Genomic DNA, 12,437 nt, shown 5'->3' on the forward strand with positions numbered 1-12,437 from the left:
GACTGACTCTCTCACACTGACTGACTCACTCACTCTCTCACTGGATGGATGGATGGATGGATGGATGGATGGATGGATGCAGATTTATAGAGCGCCTGGTTACCCTCTCACTGACTGAGTGGCTGACATTCTCACTCACTCTATGACTGACTGACTCTTTCACTTTCTCTCACTCACTCACTAACTGACTAACTGACTGACTCTCTCTCTCACAGACTGACTGACTCTCTCACTGATTGACTGACTCTCACTCTGTCTCACTGACTGACTCTCACTCTCACTGACTGACTCTCACTCTCTCTCACTGACTGACTCTCTATCTCACTAACTGACTGAGTGAGTATATATTAATAAGTGTTTTCTTTTGCCACTTGCTGCAGTCTTGGATTTAAGCGTTCTAAGATCTATTCAAATTCTCATAGTATTTTCACTAATTGGCCGCAAACAACATCACACTTCGGATCCTTCATATTGGAAATGTGTTTTTGCACTCTCATGAAAATTCACGAGCGTCACATGCACTACAGTGTAATAGATGCTTGTAACGTAAAGCACATTAATATATTACTGGACAGGGACCCCACTCAATGTCTGTTTCTAGGTCTTTGTTATAGAGTAGAGTGCTTAGATGTCTGGTGGCCCAAACTATTGTGTCATATCCCTTGCTCATGACTGGAGTGAGTTGTTGTCAATCTCACTTCCTTGCTCCTTGTTTAATGGCTTTCCTCCTTATTTTTGTGTCTGTACTACCCAGGAGAATTTAGGTCTCGCACTGTTTTGAATGTGTGAGGTAACCTTCCATTGTTGCATCAAATCTCGCTTTGCAGTGCATTTGAAGGACTGCTATCTGTCCCTTTATCTCGCTTTGATTCTGGTCTCCACCCACCTCAACCTACCACACACCCCCAGCGTCCTCTTGCTCCAAACCCAAGCCCTATTTTTCATTTAAAAAACTCCTTTTTTCATTTAAGAATAGGCTGAGGGCTGCAAATTGATGGTTCGAGAGTTGTTTAAAATGCATGGCATTAGCGGAGTACATGGGACAACTCACACCCATTGCAGCCACTGTTGCATAAGCCGTTTACTCACACTGTGTCTTATTTGGGAAGCTGAGCTGTTACTGCAGCTTTGACCAGGACTATCGGAATATTCTAGGACGGTGTCCCTCTGACTCTTTTGCTGGTGACCACAATGAATTAGATAGAGGGAGGTGCAATTCAGGACAGAAGCTCATAAAGCAGCCTTCTGTATCCTGAATCTGGACCTTGGGGACATCCGTGTTCTCTGGAATCCAACTATGGGCATCCATCGTACATTATACGCGAATGCATCACACGGAGTCAGACTTCAGCTAGCGGGCAAGGACAAGGTAGGACAGATTATTGTCCAGAGAGCTGCCAGCCACTGCTGCGCATTGGATGCATAGACAATGTCACCAGCTCTGTGATCCCTACTGTGGCTGCCAGAAGCAAGGAGATTTGACCTCGTGATTTTCACTTTAACTGATTAAGAATTTGAATTCTAGCAGAGGCCTAGCTGTTCTGAAACAAAAATGTGTCAATCGTATTGTACTCCACCCTGTCCTCTAAAAAAATCTACATCTCTGCTAGAGGTTTCATGTTTAAAAAAATACTTATACAGACTGTTTTCACATTTTGTGGTATTAGACCCACAAATCTTTCTCCTGCTTTCAAGCAGAGCTATCTGAATAAAACGTCATAAAATGAAAAAAGTCAAAAAAACATTGTCTTCCCATCTTCTTTATAGGGTTGAATAAAGACTGCAGATCGACTGCCTGCAGGCTAATCTAGTCTCTCTAACAGAGGCAGCGCCATAAGACATGAGTGCAGGCGTGCATTTTGCAAACAAATATAAATACCACTGGTGGATGGAGAGCAAGGTGTGCAGCCCATGGTCAGTTTAGTGTTTTAAGTTGTTTCTAAAAGTGAATGAACCAGAATGTCTGTTTTGTTTCATGGCAGACGGACTAACCGAAGGAACCGTGAGGCTGCTGGGCTAAATGTCTGTGGAGGTCCAGAAAATAATGGAAAACTGAAGATCTTCTAGAGTGAGAAATATCTGCTGGGTTCAGGATTGAAAGGGAGATCCTGGATCATGAAGGAGATCTAGCAGGTTCAAGAGGGTGGAGGAGGGTTGGGTAAGTGAAAACATTGAAAAGGAGGGTTGGTGGGTCCTGGGTGCCTGACCTCTAGGGGCCGCAGTTTTGGTAAGTGAGGTGAATGCTCGCCACCGAATTATGGGTTGTACGGCAACACAATGCGGGCTTTTACCCCGCATGCCTTTACAACGCAGTTTTTCCAACGCAAGTCGTTCTAACGACTTGCGTTGGGGGGCGTTGGATAGTGGAATAGTTTAATTTTCTATTCCAACTCCAGCCCACGTTGACAGTAGGGAAGGTGTTGGATAGAAAATGAAACTATTCCCTATCCTACAGAGCCCTCCAGCGCAAGTCGTTGTAACAACTTGCGTTGTAATAGCAGAGTTGTAATAGCAGTACGGGGTAATGCCCGCGTTGTTATGGATGTTTCCCGAATTATGCCGCATCTACAGGTCACTAAGTTGAAAACTGTCAAAGCCCGTTAAACCTTCCATTCTTTCGAGGTTGGTAAACTCAGTATCATTAAACTGGTAACACCTGCTACTTAGAGCACTTACTCGCCTGTCTGCAGTATAAGGCACTATATGTAAAATAGGTTATAAGGTCACAAAGGGGGTGACTGAGACTACTAGGCAAGGCTTCAAGTTCAAACAATGGTGGAGTTCACAGTATCACAAGCGTGGGTGTTTAAGGGGAGGTATACCAATGTGCATAATTCGTTTGCCTGAAAGGGTAGTGTGTTTTGTAAGGAGACTGGCCCGTTGTAACACTAGTAAGCCACTTCTCCCTCGTACATGGTTTTAGCATGCAGTGTCGTTCACCTGCGATTCCGCATTCTCGCCCAATAAAGGGATTTGAAGCAGGTCTGAGGGCGCGAATGCAGCGACACCTGTGCGTGTCTGCGCCGCCTCCGGCGGATCATGAGGTAAACGTGCGACGGACCCGCCTTCGACCGCAGGTCGGTGGAACCGCAGCCGCCCCCTCCCGCCCCTGCTCACAGAGGCGCGAGCAGCCGGGCGGGGCTGGGGGAGAGCCGCCTCATGTCTTACAGCACTGCCAGGGCCTTGCCTTTGATCTTCCTAACACGAGCGATACGGGAATTAAACGAATCATTAGTGCTCGCTTCGCTAGCCCGCCTCCGCCGCGCGAGCCTCCGCCCGTCATCGCCTGGTGCCTCCCGACAGCCCAAGACACGGGGTGGCCCGTCAGTACAGCAAGCGGGGAGCAGGGCTCCTTCACAATACACGGAGGGGCTGGGCACCGCTGCTGTTAAGCTCTCTCCGGGACCCCCTACTTTCAAACAGGAGTCGTGTATGAAACCATCTTTCTCTGGCAGAGCCACGCGAATTCCGAATTCGCTTTCACCATCTCTGGCTCAAGCCCATTTTGCTACTTTTCAATGAAGCTTAAAATCCTCTTGTTCTGAAGCCAATGAAACTATGAACTATGTGTAAGTGGAACTATCCTCTTTTGTTTACACAGCCTCTGTTACCTTTTTTTGTTCAGTGTAAAGCGCTTCTATAGAAAACAGCATGAATAATGCAAGAAATATATTGGGCCAGAGTACCTTTCGCTCAGCTGCCGTCCCCTGCCGTGTCCTCTCACCGGGTGCTCATGCTCTATAAAACAGCAGATTTCAGTCACAAGCACCCCTTCACCCATGGAGGTGACACTTACAGTGCTCATTTGTGAAATGGGTGGAGGCGAAATTGTAAGCTGTACCACTTTTTTAAGAGCCAAGGCACAATAAGAGGAGCCTCGGCTTCAGAACACGAGAGATAATGTATGTAGTCTATACGGCTCAGAAAACACAGATATAGTGAACTGCCATTTGGACAAATAAAGACACAAGTGAGCAGGCCTCGGGCTACATTTCGTATTCCAACCACGACACTAGCGCACAGTCGGACTCTTCATGCCAAGTCAACGCTTTTCAAGACAGTCTGTGATTGGCAACCATCCCCCTCAGTCGCTGCCTGAAATAACTGCCTTCTGTTTCCCACTGTAGACGACAGCACATGGCAGACAACCGGCTGGCCAAAGTTTAAAACAAGCATTGGCAAGTCCAATCGATCGCGGCTTCATAACGCTGAGCTGTTCGGCTTTCCAATGTTTTTTTAAATTACCAATAGCACGTGTTATTACAGGAAGTTTTGCCATGTCTAATAAAGAAAACCCACCCAAGAAAGTCCCTGATGCTCACACGAGCACCATGAAGAATGCTCATGCCTGCTGTGTAATGATTCATGATACCTTGTATAACGGACAAGGGACGCCGGGATTTCGACTCGTTGCGTCCCCCATATCTGGCATATCCAGCCGTCTACCAATCGATTTGTTATCCGCCGTATCCTGAACTGACACTACTGGTTATCAGTATGGATAAAAGACGTTGCAATTCAACAATATACATCTACGTATAACTCGTCTGATTGTATATTTTTTTAAAAGATTTGTTATACCGTGGACCATTGCGATTATTTACTACTCCGGACAAGAAGTACTTAATTCGACTGTACGCACTTCCGTACTATCCGTTCCAATATAACTCATTTTGGATCTTGGAACTTCTTATCTGGAAGTTTAACATCAGAATGTAATAAAATCTCGCAATCATATGATCATAGTTCGAAATCAAGGATACTATATATGAAATACACCCCAAGTGTACATCAATTTAGCAGCTTAACATACGGTGACTGTCCTTTGCTAGATGCACTGAGAAATAGGACTCTACATTACAATAATCGTCTATACAACAGTGCCTATATTGCCCGTTCCCAAAACGAATAACATTTGTGACTCCTGAAGAAGGCGTCTTATGTACGCCGAAACGCGCGTCGAATAAGAATAATATAATGCCACCAATTGTCTGACTTTTTTATTATATTAATTGTACACTGTGGTTGTTTTCTTAAGCAACGGTTTTATTTTTAATTTATGTTTATTATGTATCATTTTTTATTAAAGAATTTAATGTATATGAAGGACAAATTAAAAATGAATGTTTTTATTATCTTCCTTGTTTTCTGATTGTTCTCCCTGAGTCCCTTATTACTGTGTTTTATATTTTTCACAATGCCTAGGATGTTACACACATTAATGATTCATGGCGGCCATTTATTATTTTACTATTCTAATATGGCGGAGAGTAATGTTAGAATAATAAATTAAAACGAAAAAAGTACACACAAGCAAAAAATTAGGGAAGTGAGCAGAGGGGTAGCATTGTGGAGTTTTAAAAAACGGGCAAAAAATGACCCTGCCGGCGTACCCCTCTTAGCCACCTGCTACAGAAGATCTGCTGAATGGCTATTGTGACAAGCGGGGGAAAAGTTAAATGGCAAACTTAGAATGGGTTATGTGATAAATCTTTTTGCCATCAGTAACACTCACGTGGTTATGTTTTGTTTTTTTACACTGGTGAGAAGGTCAATCCTAAACCCATGAAACATACTCCTATAGACTATGAGGTAGAGCTGTAACGCAGTACGACTCGGCGTCTGTCAACGTATTCGGCTGGTGCCACATCTATAATTGTTTTTTGTGTCTTAAGTTCTAAACCAGGTGCCCACATAATACCCCACATGTTTGGCTGACTATCTTATTTTTCTCCCGATAATCCAGGAGGTTTGTAAGCTGGCACTGAATGCCACTCTGTCTTTCTGCAATTCATTAAGCTCTGAATGATTACAAATGAGAATGACTGATCAAGAGTAACAAGGATAGTGATAAACTTGTCACGTGCCTCGCTTCTATAAAACAGGGTCATCTTAGCTTACCTTTCAGGCATCCCTCCAAGACATAACCCATTCATCTACACTCTTATTATTTTCCCTGCATGCCTAAGAGCTAACCCATTAAAGCCTCCTGCAAATTAATTTAAGCCTTTTGGCAGACCAATCAAACAGAAGGATGCATTATACTGCCCAAGGTCCGAAAACTACCCTAAATAAACCAGGTCATGAGAGACTCCATAAGGTAAGACTTGGGGGGGGGTGGCCAAGATACCAACTGAAATGGCCGCAAAGTTCTGCAGCTCTGCCGGCATCCCCACAATCCTGGCCACAACTGAGTTCCTTCCTTACCATCCTCACAAGATAGCCCCATATTCCACTGCAGTGCACAACAGGGAATTGATCATCGAGGGGTCAGAACATGGAGATGCTGGTCCCGTCTGCTGTGCTGCTAATCCCAGGGTGGCCCGACGCGGCGGTCCTCTGACACCACACAGCTGTTTTGTGAGGCCCCAGAAGGGATTACAACTCTACGAACTGAGGGGTGGGACCCCTTGCGAAGCCCGCTCTAGGGGTGCCAGAAGGATTGCTGGCGGGGACAGTGGGGACACTGGACCCCACGGTGGATGGAGGCTGCCACAGGACGGGAGGTGGAGCGGCGAGATTGGGAACCCTGGTGAAGCCACTGGTGGGCGGAAGGAGTTGCACGGCTAGGGCTGAAGGAGTTGCACGGCTCGCCGGTGGACCAGAGGGAGAGCACTGCTACTGATGTCTACCGGAGAATGAGGTGAGTTCAGCCCGTAGTCTCCCCAGAGGCCCCTTGGTGACGGGGATTACGGGTGAGTGGGCCACGATGGACCGACTTCCTCCTTGCATAACTGCGCCCCATATTCTGCTGGCCACAGCGCAAATGCCTAATATTGTAGATGTGGCCTGGGACAGAGCTGCTGCACCAATGGGGGGCCTGCATAGGCCCTGTATGCACCAAATCGGACACAATACCAGGGCCGCAACCATCAAAGAACCTGGGCCAACCGTTAGTTGCTGTACCGGTGCTATTGGGAACGAGGGAGGTCCTGAGTGTCCTGCTCCCTTTGAACTCTCACTGTTGTTTATTCCAGTGGGGAAACCCTATACACATGCCAGGCACGAGTACCTGGCTGAAGGACTGCACACCCCATGCCTGCATGGTGCCTGTAATACCAAAGGCCAAAGTGATAGGCTGGCGGGGAGGAGGGGCCGAGAGGCGTGCACCTTAAGTTCCTCTTACAGTGCATTGTCCTCCTCGGGTCCTAGTCTGCTCTCCCCTGGGTGGCGTGATGCCGGGGCTGCTGCCCCTGCAGACTGGGGCGGCTCACTGCTGCTACGTCCGAAGACAAGCCTACTGGTACTACCGTTATAGGCGCACTCTCTTTTTGCACACTGAGCCACGAGTGGTCCTGCTAAACCGCTGCTGCCCACTCACCCTGCCGGCCTCTCCTCTAGACCCAGATTATGGTGTGCCTGGACCCGAAACAGCGCTGACTGACCTTTGACAAAACCAAGACCCTTAGTGCTGCATCGAAGCAGACACTGGCAGAGGAGGGGGAATGTGACTCAAACCCCTCTGGCTCGCCGCCAGGAACGGACGCCATCATGGCTGCATTGAGATCAGGATTCTGAGCCCTGTATGGCTGCTTTGATGCCCTACAAAAGGCTGGATGTAATGGGTGAGCAAATGGACCACACACAAACATAGGCTTGACACCGCAGAGGGCTGGATATCGGATCTGGAGGACAGAGCGGCACAAGCAGCAAGGAAACTGGAGCGCCTGGAAAAGATCATGAAAACAATTGCTCTGAAAAATGAAGACTTGGCGGCCCGGAGTAGGCGGAATAGCATTAGTATTTTAGGGGGTTTCCGAGTCCACAAACACAGGCCGACTGGATCAATTCATGGAGAGATTGCTTGCGGAACTCTTTGCGAGAGACTCCTTCATGCCCACAATCCTGGTCAAGAGGGCACCCCGCCATCTTGGACTGAGACCGAACCTGGGATGCCTGCCGAGGCCGCTCATCACCAGCCTATTGAACTTCAAGTCCACGACACGGCCTTATGGCTGGCAAGGGAAAAGGGCCCGCTCAGTTGGCAGGGATCTTCACTGATCCTCTTACCAGACTTTACGGCGATGGTACATTAGTGTAAAGTCCACGTTCTGAAACCTACGAGTTTACTACAGTATGATTTACCCTGTTCCACTATGAGTGGAAGTGAATGGCATGCTGCAAATCTTCTATAACCCCATGGACGTGCAGGACTTCTGCCGTCAATGCTCTGCAAATACTCCCCTTAATCGCAGCACAGCTTGTCCGGAGGTCCAGATACCCACTAAAGTGCTGGTGCAGATCACTTCTCAGTGAGCTGATGCGCCGAAACGAGGTAAGGGCATCACTCTGTTTTGGCCAGATTGGTCAAAGGACTGTTACGAGCCTCTGTTACTTTACCTGGAGCTGTACCACATGGCTCATTTCTAGACTCATTACGTGGCGAAATATGTTGTTTTCCTTTGGTCACCACTCCTAGATGAAGTGGGGACCCGGCGTCGCCACCCTTGTGTGTGATACACACATTAACTGATCGGACACCACTTTCTGTTGAGAAGAATAATGTTTCTATTACTTATGTTGGGGCGGGGTTATCCCCAGGACATAGAATCTGGAGATGGAAAGGGGAGGGGGAAAGGGACATCGTTAATTGTTGGGGATGTTTGCATTTATGCCTACCACAATTAGTGCCGTATCCTCTGCTATAGACACATCTGTCAAGCTACCTACCACTTAATGTTGAAGTACAATAATATACGCACATTTGCAGAAGTCACTTTGCATTGGTTATTAATCCCCTGAATATTCCATGTTGCCAAAGGAAAACTGGCGTTGCACTATCTACAGCAACACCAGGTGGACATAAGCTTCCTGCAGGAGACGCACTTGCCCCCTAAAACATTGCACACATATGCAGCCACATGGGGTCAACATCACTTCTTCAGATGGCCATGATTGAAGCGGACTATATCTGCAAAAAAAAAAAAGAAGAGAAGACTTTATCAAGAAGGCTCTACCTTGTATGAACTTGCATCTAGACCAAGAAAGGTTGCCAGGTCAGTGTAATGACAGGAATGAGAGCAGCAGGCAGAAAAGGCTTTTCCGGACCATGAATTGGCACGATAAAGTGGCGGCTGCAGTCGTATTCTGCCTCTGAAGGCACCGATGTTAGACCGCTTCCAACCTGCTAGGAATCTTCCAACAGTATAATTTATCCCCTGACATTCTGTTCTGCTTCCCTGGAGGAAGACAACATGCAAGAATATTTTTTTGTCTAAGCATTGCAGCAAGATGGAATCGGAAGGGTTTGTCTTAGGCCGCAACCAAGAAATAAGCTTTGGAAACTCTGAACATTCTAGTATTGCTTTACATAATGATTCACTTTTACAATTCCTTTGGTGTCTATATCCACCCAATGTTTTCTCTCCTTACACTTCGATGGTATTAAGACTGTCAAATTTCCCCCTACTTCCACAGTACTTGATTTTACTTCCCAATATATGATTCTAATAGCAGTCTAAAGAATACCAAGGAATTCCAAGTGTTTTTCTTGCCTTCTCACATATCAGCTTAGTCTATGCAAGACTGTCCAGGTGTGGGCTACATAGATCGCTTACACATGATCTCTTTTTGTTCTGAAGGTTTAGCATGTTTATTGCTGAACAGAGACTAAACTCCCGGGAAACTCTCTGTCTCCAGAAACTTTATTCAAACATGATAAGTTACTCACATTGTTACAGTTGCCTCTAAAAGCAAATTCTAGTAAATGGAAGAGAACCCCACAGGATACACCTTCAAAGAACTTACAATCACCCATTGAGCTACCTGTCACCGATGAAGAATAGGCTGCCATGGTTGAGCCAAACGGGCTATTCTGTCACTCTTGAATTTCTTAGCAGGCTTCAGGAAAGGGAACTGTTTTGGTAGCATGATGAGCTTCTTTGACACAAACATCAAAGACCCCACAACCTCAGATCTACTGCACCCTTCTGCATTATGGGGATGGTTTGAACATTTTTGCCTGGGCTAATTCTGGTTACTATTTCGGCCCTTGGGCTGAGAGACCTAGGGTGCCCCACCAACTTAGGCCTAGATTGTACCTTTGCCATTGGTTTGCTTGCTCTGGTTTTGCTATCTGCGGTGAAGGTCTTGACAGGTGCATTTACTGCTCAGCGAGGAAAACCCTGCAACACTGCATCTCTTTTCACAACATATTTTATTGGGATTTGCCAGCAAAAAAAAAGAAGACCTGAACGGGCCATGTACAAACATAGAACCACTGGCGTAGCTGGGGGGGATGAAGGTGGGGTTCTTTTTGGGGGCGGCGAAGGTGAGCACACACCCCGAGAACAAGTAGTCTGTCGACAGACAACCCCCTCACTCTTACCTGCACGGGGGCAAACTCCGGGTTTCGCCACGGGCGGCAATAGGTCTAGCTACGCCACTGCATAGGACTCAACTGGATGTAATCCCAAAACCATGCAGAACACAAACATATGCACAGAAAATCCCTTGAATCCCCTCTACCCCACCCCAACACACTCACACATCTTAAGAAGACGCAGGGGTCCAACCGTGACATTTGCTAGATCCGTAATCATGAAGAACGCCACTGCTCCATTCTCCCCTCCCACCACCCCCTCCCCACCATGTTTCGCTCTCCATGGCGGGAGGACTCTAATCACGGCCGGTTACTGCAATCGGGTCCCTGGAGTAAGACACTTTCGCTGCAGCAGTCATCTGAAATGAGAGAACTAGATGCTACTCGGCTGCATCACGCGTTGCTAATTAAAAGCTCCAACAGTAAACAGCCAGGAAGGAGGGAGGCAGCATTTTATAAAGACTCCCAAGGAACTGTACTTTGCAGGCTATCCCCTGTTCTGGTCTCCAGGCATTAGATGGCAGACACTTCCCATCTCAATACGACTGCTAATGAAATAGCCATTTTTACGTCTTCCGTACTCAGCTTTATCCTGGGGAACTCAGAACAAAGGACACAGAGCGGCCACAAGAGCACAGTTCACCTATTGCTGAATTGCACAATAAATCACATACCCCTATCTTCTTTATTATCAAAAAAAGACACTTTATTAAGACAGATATGTAGCATAAACTTGCTGAAAATAAAACATTGCAAATATCTCAATCTTATAAATACATAAAAGTCTAAACGCTCCTCCCACCCTTAACCTCCCCAATTTTCCCAACTTTGTTTCAAGAAAAACCCTTGTTGTTCCACCTTTTCCCATTCTTCCTTCATTCACTGCCTTTTTCTTGCATACCCCAATCTCACAATCTCCCCCCATCGAGCATTCCAAGCAACCTGGTCTAGTGTTGTTCAAAGTCACATCGTTTACTCTTCACCTCCCCTGTGTTCTGTCCTCCCCAGAGGGATGGATAAGCCCGCTCCAGACTATCCATCCCCCAAAAAACACCCAACAAAGCACTAAAACGCTACAATCTGCCTTTTCATGGCAAAATTAACATTTGTTCAATCAAACTTCCAATATTTTCCTGTAGTAAATTGACAATGTTCACAACAAAATATTGACCATATGGAGAAAAAAAAAATTGCCTATGGATGGGTCACAAAAATTTCCCTAACCGCTCTTTTAATGCCTCAGCGAGTGCCTACCCACCCAAACACCTACCTCTATAACCGACCGCTAAGCCCCGCCCAACCTACCTACACTACCTGTCCTGTCTCATGGCCCGTTCCATTGTGCAAAGTCACCCAGACGGAGACCGGATACGGCCTCGCTCCCTCTGAGTCCCCGCAATGTGCTCAGACCGCGAGGTTTGAAGTATAAAAGCCTTTGTACCCAGACCGTCTGCAGGCCTCCTCCACGTGTTGGTTCAGCAGTGCATCTGCCTTCTACACACCAAGGGCCTGGCCTTCAGAAGGCTGGTCCACCTGAACTGGAATTACTGCCACTAGTGTTGCACGATTGTGGGCAAGAGGTCAGGAGGTTGCAGAAGCGTTCTACTCCTTGGTCTGCCTGCAGGGGATACTGAAACAAAGTGCACATGCACTGAGTTATCTTGTGGCTGTTAGTCAAAACCAAAAACAGAGGTAACTGGAGATTACTCGTAAGGAAACAAGATGTCTTCTAGATGCTTTCTAAATTGAACGAGCACTGGCAAAGCCAATAGGTCTTGCCTATGCACGATCTATTGGCTTTGTCAATGCTTTTAAGCATGTTGCACAGCTGTGCGAGATGCTGTGCAACATGGCTTAAAGTAAACATTTTTTTTAACGTGCTATAATGCGGCCAGCGTTGATCGTGCCATAGAGCTTTTTCTTTAAAGCCATGTTGCACAGCAGCCCGTCAAGCTGTGCAACATGCTGAAATAAAGCAGGAGGGGAGGGGAAGCAACACAGGTGCGAGGGAGCAGCAATAACAGATAGCAGGAAGAGGTGGGGTATAGGGAAAACAAAACGAGGAAGGGAGTAACATACGGACACAGGCGGAGCGAAAGACAGGGGGAATAGGAAA

At 46.8% G+C, this 12,437-nt stretch overlaps 1 protein-coding gene across 2 annotated transcripts in view; it reads right to left on the reverse strand.

Annotated features, from left to right (window-relative positions):
- Window positions 1–12,437, reverse strand: part of FRMD5 (FERM domain containing 5) — a 575,457-nt gene that overhangs the window by 396,662 nt on the left and 166,358 nt on the right. The gene's annotated exons all lie outside the window — the stretch shown is intronic.

This window comes from Lissotriton helveticus, chromosome 3_1 (assembly GCF_964261635.1).
Source record: "Lissotriton helveticus chromosome 3_1, aLisHel1.1, whole genome shotgun sequence".
NCBI lineage: Eukaryota > Metazoa > Chordata > Amphibia > Caudata > Salamandridae > Lissotriton > Lissotriton helveticus.